The sequence below is a fragment of the Bubalus bubalis genome, chromosome 1, assembly GCF_019923935.1.
Source record: "Bubalus bubalis isolate 160015118507 breed Murrah chromosome 1, NDDB_SH_1, whole genome shotgun sequence".
Classification (NCBI taxonomy): Eukaryota; Metazoa; Chordata; class Mammalia; order Artiodactyla; family Bovidae; genus Bubalus; species Bubalus bubalis.
The window spans coordinates 156,367,549-156,389,531 of NC_059157.1; the positions used below are offsets into that span (position 1 = coordinate 156,367,549).

Here is a 21,983-nt window from a genome sequence, read left to right on the forward strand (position 1 = left end):
CTCTGGCCAAGATGAGCTTCAGTGAAAGAACCATAGGATGAAGTGGCTTTGTTCCAAAGCCAGGGTTTGTTCAGGCCATTCTGGGAAGAGGAGTCTGACTCACTGACTATCAAGATCAGATGGATTCAAGACACTGCTGCAATGTTAGCAAAGTATCTAGTAGGAAAGTAATAGGGTAGTATTAATATCTCAGCCAGGGCATTAAGTGCTTAAAAAAAAAAAAAAACTTCAAGAAGAAGCTGAACATGTGAAAGCAAATCTTCACACTCCAAGAAGAGGCAGTATACATTTTCCACTTGGAAGTTTCTTGTTTTCCTTGACTTCTTGGTATTTCTGAATTTATATATTTAAGTAAATTAGCCATTATGGAGTTACTATAAATAAGTAGCCTTTTTGTATAGGCTTATTAAATTTTCTAATTCTAAAGATGCTGGCACCTAAACCATGTTGCTTTGATATGGTCAGAACCAGCTTTGAAGTTAATCAGCCAAGGGGAGACAAGGAGGGAATTTCTCAGTAGAGAGAGAACCAGGTAGGGCCTTTCCAGCAAGCCCCATGCCCTCCCACAAGCCGAGAACACTGAGAGGGCCCTGATCTGGGAGGTCAGTTCATTGAACGAAGCTTCTCCGCACCTCTCCATTGACCCCAGGTGTCTGGCGCTGACTTCATGAGATCATCAAACTCCCAAATGGCTTCTTGCCTGCTTACAGCCGTCATGTAGGGAATCCCTGGCCAGAAACCGATCTGCTCTAAGACCCACACTCAGAGTGGAACAGCAGCATCAGCATCACATGAGAGCTGAATGCAGAACCTGGGGCCCCACATCAGACCTACTGAATCAGAACCTGCACCTTAACAGGAATCCTTGGGTGAGTCCTGGGCATGTTAAAATTTAAGAAACATTGTCCAAAGGCACAGAGAAGATGTTTCAAAGCTGTGGCAGTTAGAGAGCTCGTATTTAAAGCCCTAAAATCTAAGGTCACAGGCTGGAAGGTAGAGATTGAAGAAGGGGGTGGGCAGAGGGGGGCTGACACAATTCTTTGTAATAATGAGGGGGTCTGTGCAGATTATGTTGCCTGTAAGAGAGTTTTTTTTTTCCCCCTAAACATGCATGTAAACTGCACCAATTCTAATAATTGATGATTTGTCTGGGAGAAGTCTCTGTGTCTGATTCCATCGCTCCCATCTGTGTGATCAAGAGCTCTCCTTGTACACCTCCAGGTGGTCAGAACATCTTAAGGAGAACTGAGCCTGGAAACTGAGACCCCTGGACTTCATTCCTGAAGTTCCCCCCACGCCCCAGTGTCAGCCAATCCCAGTGTTGCTCCACCCTGGTTGTTCCTCAGAAACCCCAGGGAGCTCTCAAAAACTCCAATGCCCATACCCCACTTCAGGCCACTTAAATGGGAACTGCTGGGAATGAGGCTCTGGGCAGAGGTATTTTAAAAAAGCTCTTGTGTGTGCAGGTCAGGCTAACTCCTTTCAGAACTGAAAAGTGAACAGTGTCACAGACACCACGAAGGTGAGGGAGGTGGTATTCAGACACACTCCTTGGCCATCTTCAGGGGATGGAGGTTCACAGCATCAGCAGAATACTGCAGAGCTAGGGAATTGGGAGACAGGGGAGGACAGGTAGACTGGGGCCCGTCCATAAGGAGAGCCCGTGTGAAGAGATGCACTTCTTCCAGTGCTTCCCTTTCAATTAAGAGGACAGGTGATGCAGCTTAAGTCAACTTTTCAAACTGAACATTTTCATTCCTTTGAAGTCTCCTCAAACCAGCAATGTAGTCTCCCTTTAGCATCACCTGTCATACTGGTGATGTAGAAGGAAAAAGAAATAAAGACATAAACGGAAGTTTGGCTTCCTCCACAGTCACACCTTATTAGAGATTCATGTATTTGCTGGGAATAGGGTATTACTGAAGGGACCTCACCAGGCATTTGGGTGGTGCCCCTGGAGGAGCTGAGGTTGGCCCAAGCTCAACTGGGATCATAGGCTATGTGGGGAGCAAGAAGTAGCTGCCGGGGTGGCTCTGATATAGTATAAGCCTTTCCTGATATACACTAGGTAGTGTTTTTCAAGTTGACAGCTGTGACCCATTAGTTTGCCATAAAATCTATTTTAAAGGTCACACACAGTATTTTTAAGATGGATAAAATGGCATGGAGTGGAATAGAATAGAAAATGTCAAAGCTCAGATATCCTTACATACCTTCTCATATGTAAGGATAATTATTGTTTTGTGAATCTTTGGTTTATGTTCATGTATATGTATGTGTGCATTGGTTTACAACAGAGACCGTATTTCTTTCCATGGTAACAGTCAAAGAATTTGAATGCCACTGGATCAAATTTCTTTTCAACAAAATAAAATACAAATTTTATTGGACACAGTGGGAAGATAAGCTTCAGTCTGACAAAGCTTAACGACTGATTGGGCTGGGAGAGCAACAGGCGTAAGAGGAGTAGAAGGTATGACAATGTATTCTGATGCTCAGTGGCAGGCGTCAGGCTTTAATTACCGTATGAATTCAGAGTAAGACAATTCAGATGCTGAGAGCTGAGTCTACCACCTCACCTTAGCTTTTTCTTGGTACTCACCACAAACTTGGTATGAATCTGAAGGGTTTATGGGATTGAAAAGAACCCCACCCATGGTCTAGATCTTTTTTATTTTATAAGGTTCCTTCATTGAGAATCAACAATTTTCTACCAGATTTCAACCCTACAAATTATCCATAAATATAGGTATGTTCGGAGAAGGCAATGGCACCCCACTCCAGTACTTTTGCCTGGAAAATCCCATGGATGGAGGAGCCTGGTAGGCTGCAGTCCATGGGGTCGCTAAGATTCAGACACAACTGAGCGACTTCACTTTCACTTTTCCCTTTCATGCATTGGAGAAGGAAATGGCAACCCACTCCATTGTTCTTGCCTGGAGAATCCCAGGGACGGGGGAGCCTGGTGGGCTGCCATCTATGGGGTCGCACAAAGTCAGACACGACTGAAACGACTTAGCAGCAGCAGCAACAATGTCTATTAATCTCCAGAAACCTCTAAAAATAACTGCCACTCTTTTCATTTACTACTTACAGCTACCATACTAACAAAATATATATTCTGAAAACCATGGTTCTACTCCAACCAGAGAAGGCAACGGCACCCCACTCCAGTACTCTTGCCTGGAGAATCCCATGGATGGAGGAGCCTGGTAGGCTGCAGCCCATGGGGTCGCTAAAAGTCGGACATGACTGAGCGACTTCACTTTCACTTTTCACTTTCATGCATTGGAGAAGGAAATGGCAACCCACTCCAGTGTTTTTGCCTGGAGAATCCCAGGGACGGGGGAGCCTGGTGGGCTACCGTCTACGGGGCCACACAGAGTCGGACACGACTGAAGTGACTTAGCAGTAGCAGCATAAGTATGTTACCCTAAGAAAAACTAACAGGTATATGTTAATATATGTCTATAGAGAGAGTGATTTTACATTACAAAAGAAGTTTTTATATTCCTTGTACAGTCTAGGTTATAAGTGCATTTCAAATGATTAAATTTACAATAAAAATATGCTTACACGTAAAACTATCCTACAATCTCCAGATGCATGTTGTATAAAGAGAGGAAGATCTCTTTTCATTGATAATTATTTGATAAGATTTCTCTACTACTCACCTTAATTTTGGGCAGTGGGTAGCAGTGAGGAAGGGTGTTAGGAGAGTCTAATACTCTCAGTAAAAAACGACAACCATAAGGAAAGTGAGATTCTGCTATTACATGTCAGGAAGAAGCAACGGTATCTTGGCAGCAAGACGATCAATAGAAAATAGCAATAAAGGTCTGGGCAGGCACACAAATTATAAAACCTATTTCCTCTCCTCACACTCACTGACTTGGTCTAACAGTTGAGATCATCGCAGGCCCATTGAAGATGCAGCTGGTGACTCTGCCTGCGAGACTCCTGCATTGGCTATTTCCTATAGCCTTGTCTGAGGGGGTGGGGTGGGTGTTCCGGCTGGAAGCCCGAGGGAGGCACCTGGAACACTCGGGAAAGGAGCTGCCCATGGGGGATGGTGGGTGATTGTGGTGGTTCTCAAAGCCCCCCTTGCTCTGAAAGAGATGTCATGGGGGGTTGGTGATACAGTTTTTCCTCCCTTTCAGAAGAAATCCTAAGTCACTGCTACCAGCTCTAGGGATTTTAATTTTTTAGCTTATCCAGAGTCAGTTTCCATTGGATTTTTTCTTTTACTTAAGCTGAATATTAGTCAAGATAGACTTTTTCCACTGGGCCCTAGTGAAGGATATTTCAGAGCCGCACTGATACCCAGGCAACAATATATGTAGGATTCTTCTGTGGATCCCTCAGAAATGCTTCTGTTCTAAAATTAAGAAATATTGCCTCCCCCCCAATTACCTTTGATACAAACCTTGGTAACATACAGTATTTAACTTCAGAAATTGTTTATACATTCACAGTCATACTTGATGTTAATGATAAGCTTGAGAGAAGCTGAGCAGATGTTGTTATCCACCGTCACAGATGAGAGAATGGAGACACAGAAGCCTGAGAGGAGATTCCCTCATCTGACTAGGCAGCAGAAAGACAGAGCATCCCCTCTCCCTAGGACCCACACAGAGGGAGGACAAGTAGCCACATGACCAGAGTCAGGCTCGTTATCCCGATGCCTGTGAGCTCTCTACCCTCCACTGGGTCCTGTAGGTCCCAAGGGCAAGAGGGCAAGAGAAGGCACCCAGCCTGGGGCAAGTCTGCAGCTGCTACCGGGACACTCCACAGCATACACCTGCTGCCCGCCTGGGAAAAGGTCAGTAGGTGGACACGGGTGTTACTGTAACTGGAATGGGCTGGTATCTTGGCGAATTGAAGCAGGCAGAGCTGTGAGCAGGTGCCACAGGAACTCATGCACTGTGGTCACAGAGCTAAAGTTCCAGTCATGGCCCTGCCACTTATTACCTGTGAGACTTTGGGCAGCTCATTTCACCTCTCTAAGCCCCAACTCTTATTTTATAAAATCAGGAATTTGCACATGGTAGTCACTTAAATAATTGGGAGGAGAGTGTTGTTACCATTTTCTTGGGTCCTAACTGGGGCATACCACATTTGGAATAAATGCTGTTGCTCTAAATTTTATTATGAGAAGTAAAGAAGGTAGTCTTTATGTTCAAGAATGTCAAAAGAGAATGATTATGGAACAAAAACATTATTAAATACTTGCTAAAATAGACATACCATGCTTCTTCTGGAATATATCGAGGCCCACATCCTAGGGTAAAACATCACAATCATTTAGTATGGACTAGCCCCTCTGGTCATGCATATCCCTGTCCCTCAAGCCTAGGTCAGGTTTCTGTCTTCCTCTTCCAACCTGAGCTGCCTCCCCACCCCATGCTACACCCCCTCCTAGAGATAATTTTCCCATTCTTGGAATTTCTCTATCTATATTTGATTATGTCTTCTCAAAGGTGTGTGTTAGAAGTATTGGTGTGTTTTGTTGGTGGTGTGGTGGTATCATGGTTCGGAGTGCTTGGAGTGCCTGATCCTGCCCTATGGCATACTGCCTGCCCATCCCCACGACCCCATGAGGGACCAAGGGAGATGCAAGCACAGGACAAGGATACATTTAAGATGAGCAATGAGCAAAGTGTCCACTCTGCCACCACCAGCTGGGGATCCGCTGTCAATCCCAGAGCAGAATCATGGGAAGATGATAGAGATCTAAAGGGCCTGTTTTTCCCTCCTTAAGTTTAAACCTGAAGTTTGCCACATGCTGAAAAGCTTAATGAAGTGAAAGGAAGTGGAAATGTCCATGAAAGTATAAAATGACTGCCTTCTCAAAAGTGAAAGTGGGCCATCGCTTTCTAACCTAAAAGGGAAAAGAGAGTTCCACGCTCCTATGCAAAACCTTTGAACAAGCAGAATCCTGCCCACCAGCAACCCAGCAGACTTGACCTAATTCGTGTGTCCTGGAACTTGATCAATCAGATTTGTGACTCCCTCCCTTAGGGCAGGCAGTGAGGGAGGGGCACAGAGAGGGCTCTCCCGTCATCTGTGGAGGCCAGCGGCAGTGTCATGCACGCCTGGCACCTCAGTGCTGGTGTATACTTCTCTTCCTAGCCAGATGATGGGCTTCCTAAGGATGAGGTCTGCTGTTAGCTCATACTGCATGTTTGGAACAGAAAAATAGGCAATAAAACTGGTATTTATCAAAACACAGGTAGTTATGCCAGGCTCTGAACTCTCACTGTATTTAACTCTCACAACCATCCTTGAGATAGGTGTTGCCCTTGCCGTTCCACACACGAGATTGGATTATCTCTAAGGTTACTCGTGACAAATGCCAAGTGGAGAGGGCAGGGCTTAAGTCCACATTTGTCTAACTCCAAGTCTGTGCTCTTTATGTTCACCATGCTGTCCTGGAAGCTCCCAGAATAGAGGACATGTACCGATGCCCATGCGTGCCCCACATGTGCATGTCATGGGACGTGGTACAATGGCCAGAGGGCATCACACATCACTGAATGTGCTATGGCTCCATGCAGTGGAGAAAGCAGTGTCTACTGGTGCTGCTGCTAGGCTCCTTCGGGAGGATGAAGGAGAGAAAGAAGGAAAAGGAAACAGAAGGAAGGATGAAGGAATAAGAAAAAAGAAGGACTGAGGGGATAAAACACAAAGACAGGAAAAAAAGAAGAAAGTGGGGCCAAAAAAAAAAAAAAAAAAAGATGAAAGCAAGTCAAATGAATTACTCAGCTCTCTGACTCCAATAATAAATGCTCTCACTTCTCTTGGTATATAGCTCTTAAACAATCCATCCCCTACTCTTCAAAACAGCAAATTCCTTTCCCCACAGTCTCCCAACTTCAGGGTCCCCAGATGATGATTTATTTCCAACTTATCTCACTTGTATATAACAAAACTTTATTTCTAGAGGAGCAGTTGTGATGTCTTCAGGAAGAAGTAAAGAATTTGAATAATTTCTGTGCATCTAAATGCTATGTGAATCATGTTAAAATTAGTGAGATTGGAAGCAAAGGCAAAAAAGTGAGACAATAATGGTGAGGGTAATAGTAGTAACTGAAGACACTCTGGTTTGTACTTGTCTTCCAGTTCTGTTACACTGCAGTAGCATTCTCACTGGCACGTGCACCCCATCGTTATACAATCAGTGGCTTTAAACATACACTCTAGTCTAATCTGCATTTATCATGAAAGCTTTTAGTTTTGAAGTTGTGGCCCTTGGATATCTCATATGAAACTTGCTTACAGCCCTGAGTGTGAGCGACTTGTGCTGTATCCACTCACTGAACGCCACGGCTGTTCCCACAGCCTGGGCGGCCCAGTGGGCATCCTCCTGTCCTGCCCAGTCCTTGTTTTCCCTTCTCATGGTTAAGACTTGTTCAAAGGAGAGAAAAATCTCCAAGAGAAAATGGCTGACAAGCTCTCTTATAATGTCCATAAATCATGCCCTGGTTTATCTCTGGAAATTTACCAGGGTCACATACATACAAATAAAGTATTCTAATTTTTCATCATAATAAACATCAGCAACCAAATTTTAATCTGTGCCATCCTGAACATGTAAAATCGACAGGTCATCAGAATTAAGCTCCAAATTCTCTTCAAGTTGCTGCCCAGAGTTTTAGTCTGTAGATGAGCTTAAAAGAAACCTGGTTGTTGCTCCCCATCAATCATGAAACTAATACAATAACAGGATTTTAGCACTGTGGTTAGCTGTTTCGTTACCCTTAAATATATTCTCAGTTACAAAAATTAAATTAGACATATAATTATAGTTTCTTTGGTTGTAACCAACGTTTCTGGTATTTTATTTCCAAGTAGATAACCACAATTCAATTTCATAAAAATGATATCTCACAGTAAAATGTAAGATATACAATGTTAACCAAAGGGATTAAAGCTATTATTTTCAGATACATTGTGAAGCACACACACACAAAAAAACCCAAAAAACTTCAAAATGGCTTTATAGCATTCCACCTAAAAAAGGCCTTTGTGCTCTTTTTGTATCTAAGCAAAATTCTGATTCATTAGCTAATGCTTTATAACAGGTTCACATTATAAAATACCAAACAACAGATGAAGTGCTGACAGAGAAAATAAAAATGGAAGCTCTTCCTTGAGGTATCCTGGCATCAGTTGAAAATCATGTTTGAAAATCCTAACTCAATCATTCTTTACCTGGAGACCCAGAAAATGTCTGGATATTGACAGGTTAGTGTTTTATTTTTAATAAACAATTTGGAGGATGTACTATGTACTAGGAAGTGTGCTGGTGTTAAATAGAGCTGTAGCTTCAAATGTAAATAGTTTAAGGGAAAATCCGACATGAATATGAGTAATTGAGTCCCATGCAGGGACAATTGAGATGTCATGTGGTAAGTATTGTAACCTATGCATGTATGAAGTAAAATGGGGACTCAAAGCCACCCTCCTTGGGTCAAGGTGGGAACAAAAGCAAAGTGATGAAGGGTGGTAAGGAGGAGAGGAGTGCGAATTCGCAGAGAGAAGGAAGAGAAGGCGGGAACAAGGCCTATAGGAATAAGGCAGAGTTTTCCAGGAGAAAGAAGAATAAGGGAAAGAGCATTCTGGGATGGAGGAATAGCAAGGGACAAGTCAGGAGGTATGGAAGGGAGGAACAGAAAAGAATGGAGTGCTGGGGAATCTAGAAGCACCTAGAGGGAAGTGCCCGACAGCCGAAGTGAGTGTATGGAGAGCTATGTCTGTCCAGAGTCACCGGGGTTTCAGCCTTCACGCAGGGAAATAATGAGAGATGTTTTGTTCTGAGAGGTAGAATCTAGCAATTTAGCAGCAGGTTCTAGCAAAAATTTGGAGGGCGGGGCAAAGCTGGAGTCAGGGAAATAATCACGAGTAAAGTGTCTGATCTGAGCGCTGAGATAGTCTGGTAGTTGAGGGGATCCAGGTGGAATTCCAGGTTCAGGCTTAGACTTCCACAATAAGGTGCACATTTTCCACAGCAAGTACTGATGGGTGTGGTGGGGAGGGTCCCAGATTCTAAGAAAGTGTAGGTGCAGAGGTTGAGATGTGAAGGAGGCCAATATGGCAATCCAGGGATCATGATTTCTGACTAGGCTTGACTCCAACTTATACAAGAGAAAAGACAAAGCTAAATGAAAAAGAAAAATTAAAGTTTAAACTAACATTTATTAAACAGATTTTAGAGGCTTGGAACAGTGCCAGCCAACATCATACACCTTTTCTCTCTTAACCCTCATAGTAGCTACCGTGTATAGGAACTGATATCCACACTTTCACAGATGCAGAAACAGATTCAAATAAAATCACTTGCACAAAGCTTCACAATTCACAAGAGAAAGCAGACATTTGCTCCCGGGTCTGTATGCTTCTGAATCTATGCTGCAAGCAGGAGGCAAAGGAAAGAGAAGGCTTGTTCATGGCCATTGGTGTTGAGGAGCCCACAGTATCATTCTGTCAACACATCATTCGTTTGTAAAATGCTTGGAGCCAGGAAGATGTATCCTCCAGTCATGGAAGGCTACTTATTGATGGTGTAGCTAGACTCCACATCTCTATTTCCCTGACTCTGTGCTGCCACAACTGGGGGTGTTCATTTCTTTCAAAACAGAGGAAAATACTCGCTACACCAAAATTAATTTCAGAGAAATAAAAGACTTAAATGTAAGAAAAAAAAAGAAAGTTTAGAGGAAAATTTGGGACTTAAGACTGTCCCGACAAAATTGGGAAAGGAGTATGTCAAGGCTGTATATTGTCATCCTGCTTATTTAACTTATATGCAGAGTATATCGTGCAAAATGCCAACCTGAATGAATCACAAGGTGGAATCAAGACTGCCAGGAGAAATATCAACAACCTCAGATGTGCATTGATGGCAGAAAGTGAAGGGGAACTAAAGAGCTTCTTGATGAAAGTGAAAGAGGAGAGTGAAAAAGCTGGCTTAAAACTCAACATTCAAAAAACCAAGATTATGGCATCTGGTCCTATAACTTCGTGGCAAATAGATGGGGAAAAAGCGGAAACAGTGGCAGATTTTATTTTCTTGGGCCAAAATCACTGAAGACATTGTCACTTCAGTGACAAAATTAAGATGCTTGCTCCTTGGAAGAAAAGCTACAATAAACCTAGACAGCGTATTAAAAGGCAGAGACATCACTTTGCTGACAAAAGGTCCATATAGTCAAAGCTATGATTTTTCCAATAGTCATTTACAGATGTGAGAATTGGACCATAAAGAAGGCTGAGCATAGAAGAATTGATGCTTTTAAACTGTGGTGTTGGAGAGGACTCTTGAGAGTCCCTTGGACTGCAAGGAGATCCAGCCAGTCCATCCTAAAGGAGATAAGTCCTGATATTCATTGGAAAGACTGATGCTGTAGCTGAAAATCCGATACTTTGGCCACCTGATGCAAAGAACTGACTAATTTGAAAAGACCCTGATGCTGGGAAAGACTGAAGGTGGGGGGAGAAGGGGACAACAGAGGAGGACATGGTTGGATGGCATCACTGACTCTACGGACATGAGTTTGAGCAAGCTCTGGGAGTTGGTGATGAACAGGGAGGCCTGGCATGCTGCAGTCCATGGGGTTGCAAAGAGTTGGACATGACTGAGCAATTGATCAAATACCAAAAGATAATTTTCTTAATAAATAATAAGAGCTCTAACACACTAATATGAAAAGACCAACAACCAACTGAAAAATGAACACTCTCACAGAAAGTTAGAGAAAATGGAAACACAAGTGAATTTAGATATCAAAAGACAAAAATTTAAACTTCATTGAGACACTACTTTTACCTATCATTAATAGAGATCAAAAAGTTTGATACTATTTTTCATTATGAGAAACAGACATTCTCAAACATAATCAATAGGAGGATATTATGAACCTATTTTATTCCAGACTGATTTGGTAATACACACAGAAAATGTAAATAGACTTTCTATTTGACCATGAAATTCTACTTCTAGAAATTTCTCCTATGATTATTCTTACACCTCTACATAAAAATGCTTGTGTCATGCTGATCAGTGCAGTGATTATGCTTGTATGCAGAAAAGAACTAGGGACAATTTAAATATTTATTGATAGGAACCCTGCTAAGTCAGTTATAATATAGCTACACAAAGAATACTCTATTAATACTAACATGAATGAGGAAGATACATATTGATGCAACCTGATTTCCAAGATATATTGGTAAAGGAAAAAAGAAAGATGAACAATGTATATAATATAATCATCATATTTTAAGGACAAAGGTATACATATATATGTGTGCATATTCATAAACTATTAAAATGCATGGAAAACAGGTAAGAGTTGAAGGTAGAGGAACTAAGGACAGATAAGGCAGGGAGATTTACTTATCACTCTGTACCCTTTTTAAATATTTGAAAATTTTTTACAATGTGCATTTATTTCCTCTTTCAAAATAAAAGGATGAGGGCAATAAAGAAGGTCAAAGGGAATGAGCAATGATGCACAAGGATAGGAGTGCAGCAACCTTACACAACCAGATTTTAGTCCTGCTCCCTGGTGAGCTTCAAGGCTCTTTATGGCTTCACACAGTAAGATGGCTGGATGGCATCACTGACTCGATGGATGTGAGTCTGAGTGAACTCCGGGAGTTGGTGATGGACAGGGAGGCCTGGCGTGCTGCGATTCATGGGGTCGAAAAGAGTCGGACACGACTGAGTGACTGAACTGACTGACTGAAGAATCTCTAAGAAACCAGACATACAAAGCCAAGAAATAACCTTTTTAAAAACAACTTATTGTAATTAAAAAATTCATATTATTCATGGTTTATTATTTTAAATAAAATTTGTTAAGAGATGTAATTGATTAAGATTAGGCTGAGTTAGAGTAATGTTTACATGTGGCCACTTAGATTAAGGCTGTAGGGAAGTCATACTGTGTCCAAGCCTTAGATCTCTGAGCTCAGCAACATTTTGACAGGAGCATGGAGAATTTCCAGATCCTTGCTCACCTCTACCTAGGTGTAGACTACACCCCTCCTTTTTTGGGCCGCACAGCAAGGTTTGTGAGATCTTTCTCTGACCAGGGATCAAGCCCAGGCCCACAGCAATAAAGATTAAGTGGGGTTAAGTGTTGAGAATACACTTTCAGGTTTTAAGAATTGGTTAAAAAATATTTGTTTGCCAAGCCAACTCAGTTAGTTCAAGGCTTCAAGGAAGAGATTTCCAGTGCCCAGGTGTTGATCCTGGATGAGAACTCCATCTCCATCAGTGCGCTGAGGCTAAAGCCACATCCATGCCTGAAAGAATCTCCTCCTGGACTGCAGTGATGGCTATGCTCACAGTTAGGGAGAGGTTTAGTCTCCTTGCCTTTTTCTTTAAAAACAGCTTTAATAAGAGATGAGGGGCACACTCTAAAATAGGAGACCCAAACAAGAACCTGGAAGCAGGAATACCAGGCATTTTGCCACAAAGTCTGGAAGACCTCAAAGCCTGCTATGTGTCTTGAGAGATGTTAGTGAGCTGCTGCTGCTGCTAAGTTGCTTCAGTCGTGTCCAACTCTGTGCAACCCCATAGATGGCAGCCCACCAGGCTCCCCCGTCCCTGGGATTCTCCAGGCAAGAACACTGGAGTAGGCTGCCATTTCCTTCTCCAATGCATGAAAGGGAAAAGTGAAAGTGAAGTCGCTCAGTCGTGTCCGACTCTTTGCGACCCCATGGACTGCAGCCTACCAGGCTCTTCCATCCATGGGATTTTCCAGGCAAGAGTACTGGAGTGGGGTGCCATTGCCTTCTCCAGTTAGTGAGTTGAGGTTTACCAAAAGCCTGAAGGACCACTAAAAAGCTCAAGGGCCATAGGAACACTCATTCACTCCACAGAATTTTCTTGTGTTGGGCATTGTCTTCAGGAGTCATGAAAATCTGGTTACTCCTTGGGGTAGCTAATGCCCCATGGCTGGTGACAACTAGAGGAAAACTCCTCAGCTCTCCTTTTGAGCCCATCTTTCTCCTTAAAGGACAGTGTTCTCAAGGTGAAAATGTCAAAAGAAATGGCTCAAAGGAGAACTGAGACCCAGCACTGGGGACAAGAATAAAACAGCCCTGGGGCCCTATAAATGCTCTATTTGGAAGACTTCCAGGTCATCATCAATGAGCTTAGAGATCGAGACTCCAGAACCAGTCAAGAGTCTAAGAGAAATCATGGTGAGCAGAAAAAGTACCTGAAGAACAGAGGTAGGCAAATTCTGCCCTGATTTTTTAAAATGAAAAACTTTTAAAAGGAAAAAGTGGGCCCTGGAAGTGTTAAATTGGTAAGTCAAATGCTGATTCCTGGACCAGTGATGTGTACCTAGCAGAGAAAAAGGTGATAACTCATAATTAGCCACCAGCGTGGATAAGCTATACAAAGCTAGTCTTATTTTCTCACTTTTCATTGTTTTACTATGAAAATGTGGCAGATGGGATATAGTTTGCAAGAAAGCAAGTTTTAAAATTTTTATGTAACTATCTCAGGGTCTCATTTTCTGAAAACTTAACCTAACTATATTGGGGGAAAGTCAATGAAATGTTATGACTTCAAAGTCATTTTGCAATTAAAACCCAGTCTTATTCAAGATTCTTCTCGCTATTCACCTCCTTTCCTCTGGGATAATTTATAAGCTCTGGCTTTATGCAAATGCCTGTGTTGAATGAGGAAAAGCATTTACTTCTACATCTTAACCTAGCCTGGTCTGGACTCCTTTGAAATGAGAATTGACTGAAGGTAATCAAAAGACAGTTGCCTCCACATCCACATTTGCTAAGGGTCTCTGATCTGGTGCTCCTACTGCTGTCTGCTGGATGATCCACGCCACTCTCTTCTCTGTTGTTCCCTCTCTGCAAAAGCGGAATGACTTTCTCCTCCCACCCCCTAGTGTTTCTCAGTTTTACCTGGGGCACTGGGAGAGTTTAGCTACTCTTCCATTCTCCCCTGGGACTACAGAAGGCTCTGTGTGGTTGCATTAGAATCCCCCGTCCGAGAGACCCCTCCTAGCCCTGTCTACTCAACTACCCACACCATCCCTATCTCATGCTTCTGGTACATAAGGCCAGTCTGCAGGGCAGCTCCCTCCCAAAGCCCCAGCTCAGCAGTAGGTCCCAGGTTCCCTCTACTCTTGGATCCCTAAAGGTGGAGTTCCCTGATCTCCATCCTCTTTTTGATCTATGGCTGGCTGTAGGAGGGGCCCTGCTCTCCCCACCACAGCACCAGCAGCTGACTCTCTTGCTTGCTTTCCACTTTCGCTTTCCTCTTTCCAGCTCAAAGTATCCTGATTTCGCATCCATATAAGAGGGATAGAGGGAAGAAAATGTAGTAGGATGGGGGCTACTACAATCTGAAGGCATTTTAAATCTTTCCCCCTGCCTTTTGGCTTTTTGATCTTTAAAGTTAAGAGTTTCATGGTTTTTGTTCCTGGTTCCACAACTCCCTGCAGGTATTGACAAGTTTACATTGGCTGGCTGCGAGCAAGGTACACACCACCAAATAGAAAGTGCAGCAAAAGTAAATTTGTAAAACTTCATCATAACTTTGCACCTAGAAAACAAGTCACTAAAGAATATTTAGATAAAGGTAAATTCGTTTCCCATTTAGATACTAGGTGCTTAGATAAACCAGATTTGGAGATTATAAACATGATATAAATATCAAATACCTTGATTTTGATAAGACAAAAACTCACCAGATAGACTGTGGAGTCAAGTGGTTTTATAGCTGACTAAACAATTTGCTTGACGCTTATTGAATTATAGATCAATTTCTCCCTGGGAGAAAATCTTTAATGCTGTGCAACACTGTTTTCTATTGTACTGCCTTCTGTTCAACAACTCTATTAATGATTTTGCTGAGAACAGAAGATGTGATTATCAAATTTGTAGATGGCCCTCAGCTAGGAAGGACAGACAGACTGACTGCACCAATGGACTGAGACTAATTTAATGAAACAACTCAATAATAATTGTATCTCGAAGTCATATTTAATACAATAACGTCATAACTACAGGAGAGCGGTGACCCAGTTAAATAACAAAGGAGCACCAAGTTCATATCCTAGAAGACTTTATCATCATAGTAATATGTGCCAGGAATAAGGCACAACAGTGGGGAAATCTAATGGGCTGGGGGCTGTGATAACAAGATCCGCTTCCATAAGAAGTGTATATTTCATTAGCGCCTATTCTAGAAAACTACAACTTCCCTCAATCCAACCTCCAAGTGTAATGGTTTCCCCTCAAAAACATTCCATAGCTCCTCACTGCCTCCAGAAAAAAGCTCAAGCTCTCTTTATTGTATACCATACCTTCATGACCTATTTCAGCTATCCAGTTTCATTCCCCATTGTTCTGGTTTCCTACCTGCTTCCCGTTCCAAACATGCAAGTCCCTCCTTATGCTTTTTTTGTGCCTTTGTTTCTTTTGTGCCTTGTTTAAAATTTCACCCTGACTATGAGGTATGGGAAAGTGTGGATGGGAAGGGATGTTTCTTTTGGGTCAGAATTAGTGGTAGTGGGGAGGTGCAGGGAACAGAATCCCATGGAGTGAGCAACTAGACAGCCTGAGAGCACAGATGAAAAGTAGCAAAGATGGGGGCTGTGCACATTTGGGAACTCCCAAATGCTGGGAGGGTGCCAAAGGGAAACATGAAAGCTACGGTGCAGAGTCAAGGAGCTGAAGCTAAAGAGGTAAGTAAGAATGAGGGGAGCCAGCTCCCTGTGATGTTTGCCTTCTCTGTTACCTTAATCATTTCCCAAAACTTTCAAAATCTTTATCTCTTTCGTCTCTTTTGACTTCAAGACAGAGATGACTACTCTCTTCCTTGTGGTAATTCTGTACCCCAAATATTTCTCTATTAGATTGCATATGGCCCAGGTTTTCAATTATTTGTTACATTTCCAACTCTCACATTAGACTGAACACTTGCTTGATGGTGGGGCTGTGATTTACCTATGTAATCCCAGGGTCCAGCCCATAGTACTGTATCAGTAACATAGTATCTAACACATAGTATGCACTATATAAACATATACACACACCTGTGTATTTATCTGTATGTATGTACACACACACACATATATATGTACATAATATATATTTAATAAATTAATGGTGACTCTACCTTGTTAAACCATTTTTATCAAGTATAATGCCAATATTAGCATGAAGAAATCAGGGCATCCTGATCTATCTCATTATGAGAGAATTATCCTTTTAAAAAATTCATTATTTTGTAGAAAATGCTTTCCAATTCATGTTCTAAATTAGTCGTACCTATTCAAAGGCAAGGCATTTGGATCATATGGCTTCACCATGTGTGTTCCTGACTGCTTAGGGCCTCTTTAGATGAACTGTAAGTGTTCTGCTTAGAAGAAAATAAAATACCTGATATTAACATAAAACCCTTCCACTATCCTTCAAATCTTGCATATGTGAGTGGGCTAAATCCCTACCATAGAAACATGCTATTTTATTATTGTTCTTACATTTGACTTTAGCAGATTTTTTAATATGCTTAAGTAGGTGAGTAAGCTTTGAAAAGAATGATGCCTTACTTAGACAGATCAGTAGAGAAATAACTCCAGAAAGAATGAAGGGATGGAGCCAAAGTAAAAACAATACCCAGTTGTGGATGTGACTGGTGATAGAAGCAAGGTCCAATGCTGTAAAGAGCAATATTGCATAGGAACCTGGAATGTTAGGTCCATGAATCAAGGCAAATTGGAAGTGGTCAAACAGGAGATGGCAAGAGTGAACATTGACATTCGAGGAATCAGCGAACTAAAATGGACTGGAATGGGTGAATTTAACTCAAATGACCATTATATCTACTACTGCAGGCAGGAATCCCTCAGAAGAAATGAAGCAGCCATCATGGTCAACAAAAGAGTCCGAAAGGCAGTACTTGGATGCAATTTCAAAAACGACAGAATGCAATCTCTATCAAGCTACCAACAGCATTCTTCACAGAGCTAGAACAAATAATTTCACAATTTGTATGGAAATACAAAAAACCTCGAATAGCCAAAGCGATCTTGAGAAAGAAGAATGGAACTGGAGGAATCAACCTACCTGACTTCAGGCTCTACTACAAAGCCACAGTTATCAAGACAGTGTGGTACTGGCACAAAGACAGAAATATAGATCAATGGAACAAAATAGAAAGCCCAGAGATAAATCCACGCACATATGGACACCTTATCTTTGACACAGGAGGCAAGAATATACAATGGATTAAAGACAATCTCTTTAACAAGTGGTGCTGGGAAATCTGGTCAACCACTTGTAACAGAATGAAACTAGAACACTTTCTAACACCATACACAAAAATAAACTCAAAATGGATTAAAGATCTAAACGTAAGACCAGAAACTATAAAACTCCTAGAGGAGAACATAGGCAAAACACTCTCTGACATACATCACAGCAGGATCCTCTATGACCCACCTCCCAGAATATTGGAAATAAAAGCAAAAATAAACAAATGGGACCTAATTAACCTTAAAAGCTTCTGCACATCAAAGGAAACTATTAGCAAGGTGAAAAGACAGCCTTCAGAATGGGAGAAGATAATAGCAAATGAAGCAACTGACAAACAACTAATCTCGAGAATATACAAGCAACTCCTACAGCTCAACTCCAGAAAAATACATGACCCAATCAAAAAATGGGCCAAAGAACTAAATAGACATTTCTCCAAAGAAGACATACAGATGGCTAACAAACACATGAAAAGATGCTCAACATCACTCAGTATCAGAGAAATGCAAATCAAAACCACTATGAGGTACCATTTCACACCAGTCAGAATGGCTGTGATCCAAAAGTCTACAAGTAATAAATGCTGGAGAGGGTGTGGAGAAAAGGGAACCCTCTTACACTGTTGGTGGGAATGCAAACTAGTACAGCCACTATGGAGAACAGTGTGGAGATTCCTTAAAAAACTGGAAATAGAACCACCTTATGATCCAGCAATCCCACTGCTGGGCATACACACTGAGGAAACCAGAAGGGAAAGAGACACGTGTACCCCAATGTTCATTGCAGCACTGTTTATAATAGCCAGGACATTGAAGCAACCTAGATGTCCATCAGCAGATGAATGGATAAGAAAGCTATGGTACATATACACAATGGAGTATTACTCAGCCATTAAAAAGAATACATTTGAATCCGTTCTAATGAGGTGGATGAAACTGGAGCCTATTATACAGAGTGAAGGAAGCCAGAAAGAAAAACACCAATACAGTATACTAACGCATATATATGGAATTTAGAAAGATGGTAACAATAACCCTGTGTACGAGACAGCAAAAGAGACACTGATGTATAGAACAGTCTTATGGATTCTGTGAGAGAGGGAGAGGGTGGGAAGATTTGGGAGAATGGCATTGAAACATGTAAAATATCATGTATGACACGAGTCGCCAGTCCAGGTTCGATGCACGATGCTGGATGCTTGGGGCTGGTACACTGGGACGACCCAGAGGGATGGAATGGGGAGGGAGGAGGGAGGAGGGTTCGGGATGGGGAACACATGTATACCTGTGGTGGATTCATTTTGATATTTGGCAAAACTAATACAATTATGTAAAGTTTAAAAATAAAATTAAATTTAAAAAAATAATAAAAAAAAAGAAAGAAAAACAAAAAAGACAGAATGATCTCTGTTCATTTCCAAGGCAGACCATTCAATATCACAGTAATCCAAGTCTATGCCCCAACCAGTAATGCTGAAGAAGCTGAAGTTGAATGGTTCTATGAAGACCTACAAGACCTTTTAGAACTAACACCCAAAAAAGATGTCCTTTTCATTATATGGGACTGGAATGCAAAAGTAGGAAGTCAAGAAACACCTGGAGTAACAGGCAAATTTGGCCTTGGAATACGGAATGAAGCAAGGCAAAGACTAATAGAGTTTTGCCAAGAGAACGAACTGGCCATAGCAAACATCCTCTTCCAACAACACAAGAGAAGACTCTACATATGGACATCACCAGATGGTCAACATCAAAATCAGATTGATGATATTCTTTGCAGCCAAAGATGGAGAAGCTCTATACAGTCAGCAAAAACAAGACCAGGAGCTGACTGTGGCTCAGATCATGAATTCCTTATTACCAAATTCATACTGAAATTGAAGAAAGTAGGGAAAACCACTAGACCATTAGGGTATGACCTAAATCAAATCCCTTATGATTATACAGTGGAAGTGAGAAATAGATTTAAGGGCCTAGATCTGATAGATAGAGTGCCTGATGAACTATGGAATGAGGTTTGTGACATTGTACAGGAGACAGGGATCAAGATCATCCCCATGGAAAAGAAATGCAAAAAAGCAAAATGGCTGTCTGGGGAGGCCTTACAAATAGCTGTGAAAAGAAGAGAAGTGAAAAGCAAAGGAGCAAAGGAAAGATATAAGCATCTGAATGCAGAGTTCCAAAGAATAGCAAGAAGAGATAAGAAAGCCTTCCTCAGTGATCAATGCAAAGAAATAGAGGAAAACAACAGAATGGGAAAGACTAGAGATTTCTTCAAGAAAATTAGAGATATCAAGGGAACATTTCATGCAAAGATGAGCTCGATAAAGGACAGAAATGGTATGGAATTAACAGAAGCAGAAGATATTAAGAAGAGGTGGCAATTATACACAGAAGAACTGTACAAAAAAGATCTTTATGACCAAGATAATCACGATGGTATGATTACTCACCTAGAGCCAGACATCCTGGAATGTGAGGTCAAGTGGGCCTTAGAAAGCATCACTATGAACAAAGCTAGTGGAGGTGATGGAATTCCAGTTGAGCTATTTCAAATCCTGAAAGATGATGCTGTGAAAGTGCTGCATTCCATATGCCAGCAAATTTGGAAACCTCAGCAGTGGCCACAGGACTGGAAAAAGTTTTCATTCCAATCCCAAAGAAAGGCAATGCCAAAGAATGCTAAAACTACCAAGCAATTGCACTCATCTCACATGGAGAAGGAAATGGCAACCCACTCCAGTGTTCTTGCCTGGAGAATCCCAGGGACGGGGCAGCCTGGTGGGCTTCCATCTATGGGGTCGCACAGAGTCGGACACAACTGAAGTGACTTAGCAGCAGCAGCAGCAGCACATGCTAGTAAAGTAATGCTCAAAATTCTCCAAGCCAGGCTTTAGCAATATGTGAACCGTGAACTTCCAGATGTTCAAGCTGGTTGTAGAAAAGGCAGAGGAACCAGAGATCAAATTGCCAACATCCACTGGATCATTGAAAAAGCAAGAGAGTTCCAGAAAAACATCTATTTCTGCTTTATTGGCTATGCCAAAGCCTTTGACTGTGTGGATCACAATAAACTGTGGAAAATTCTGAAAGAGATGGGAATACCAGACCACCTGATCTGCCTCTTGAGAAATTTGTATGCAGGTCAGGAAGCAACAGTTAGAATTGGACATGGAACAACAGACTGGTTCCAAATAGGAAAAGGAGTATGTCAAGGCTGTATATTGTCACCCTGCTTATTTAACTTATATGCAGAGTACATCATGAGAAACGCTGGGCTGGAAGAAGCATAAGCTGGAATCAAGATTGCCGGGAGAAATATCAATAACCTCAGATATGCAGATGACACCACCCTTATAGCAGAAAGTGAAGAGGAACTATAAAGCCTCTTGATGAAAGTGAAAGTGGAGAGTGAAAAAGTTGGCTTAAAGCTCAACATTCAGAAAACGAAGATCATGGCATCTGGTCCCATCACTTCATGGGAAATAGATGGGGAAACAGTGGAAATAGTGTCAGACTTTATTTTTCTGGGCTCCAAAATCACTGCAGATGGTGACTGCAGCCATGAAACTAAAAGACGCTTACTCCTTGGAAGGAAAGTTATGACCAACCTAGATAGCACATTCAAAAGCAGAGACATTACTTTGCCAACAAAGGTTCATCTAGTCAAGGCTATGGTTTCTCCAGTGGTTGTGTATGGATGTGAGAGTTGGACTGTGAAGAAAGCTGAGCACCGAAGAATTGATGCTTTTGAACTGTGGTGTTGGAGAAGACTCTTGAGAGTCCCTTGGACTGCAAGGAGATCCAACTAGTCCATTCTGAAGGAGATCAGCCCTGAGATTTCTTTGGAAGGAATGATGCTAAAGCTGAAACTCCAGTACTTTGGCTACCTCATGTGAAGAGTTGACTCATTGGGAAAGACTCTGATGCTGGGAGGGATTGGGGGCAGGAGGAGAAGGGGAGACAGAGGATAAGATGGCTGGATGGCGTCACTGACTCAATGGACATAGTCTGGGTAAACTCCGGGAGTTGGTGATGGACAGGGATGTCTGGCGTGCTGTGATTCATGGGGTTGCAAAGAGTCGGACATGACTGAGAGACTGAACTGAACTGAACTGAAGACTATGACAGGATTGTGAATGGGGAAATCAGTGATAAAAGCTGAGTTGGAAAAGATGCCAGAAGCCAGACCTTGTGAAGTCAGAGCATAAATTTGGATTTTATTATCAGTGTGATGGGAAGTCATTAGAGAGTTGAGGAGCCTTGTAACATGATGTGATTTGTATTTTAAAAGGGTCACCCTAGCTGCAGCAGAAGGGAGTACAGTGTAAAGTCAGATGCTTGTAAATGATAAGGAACGTAGTAGGACTGATGGGCCCAACAGGCACCAGCTTCTTTACTTCACATTGTTTATAGTAGAAAGAACCTCTGTCAGCAAGTCTTCCTTCCCAAGTTTCTGCCCTCTGGGAGGACTGCTCCGTGAGCAGCCCCATGATGATGGCCAGTCCTCATCTGCTGGTGTCAGCAAATAAGGCAAGTCCATCATCCTTTGCATCTTGGTCTGGGATTTCCTTGAGGGGCTGACACTTCTGTTATATTGGCTTGAGTCAACAGAAACCCCTATTTTTCAAGCACAGAGCTTTTCTGTTGATACAATTTATGAGAACCTTAGTTGCCTGACAT

At 42.0% G+C, this 21,983-nt stretch overlaps 1 protein-coding gene across 3 annotated transcripts in view; it reads right to left on the bottom strand.

Annotated features, from left to right (window-relative positions):
• The window catches only part of KCNAB1 (potassium voltage-gated channel subfamily A regulatory beta subunit 1), a 461,725-nt gene that overhangs the window by 217,517 nt on the left and 222,225 nt on the right, over positions 1-21,983 (bottom strand). The gene's annotated exons all lie outside the window — the stretch shown is intronic.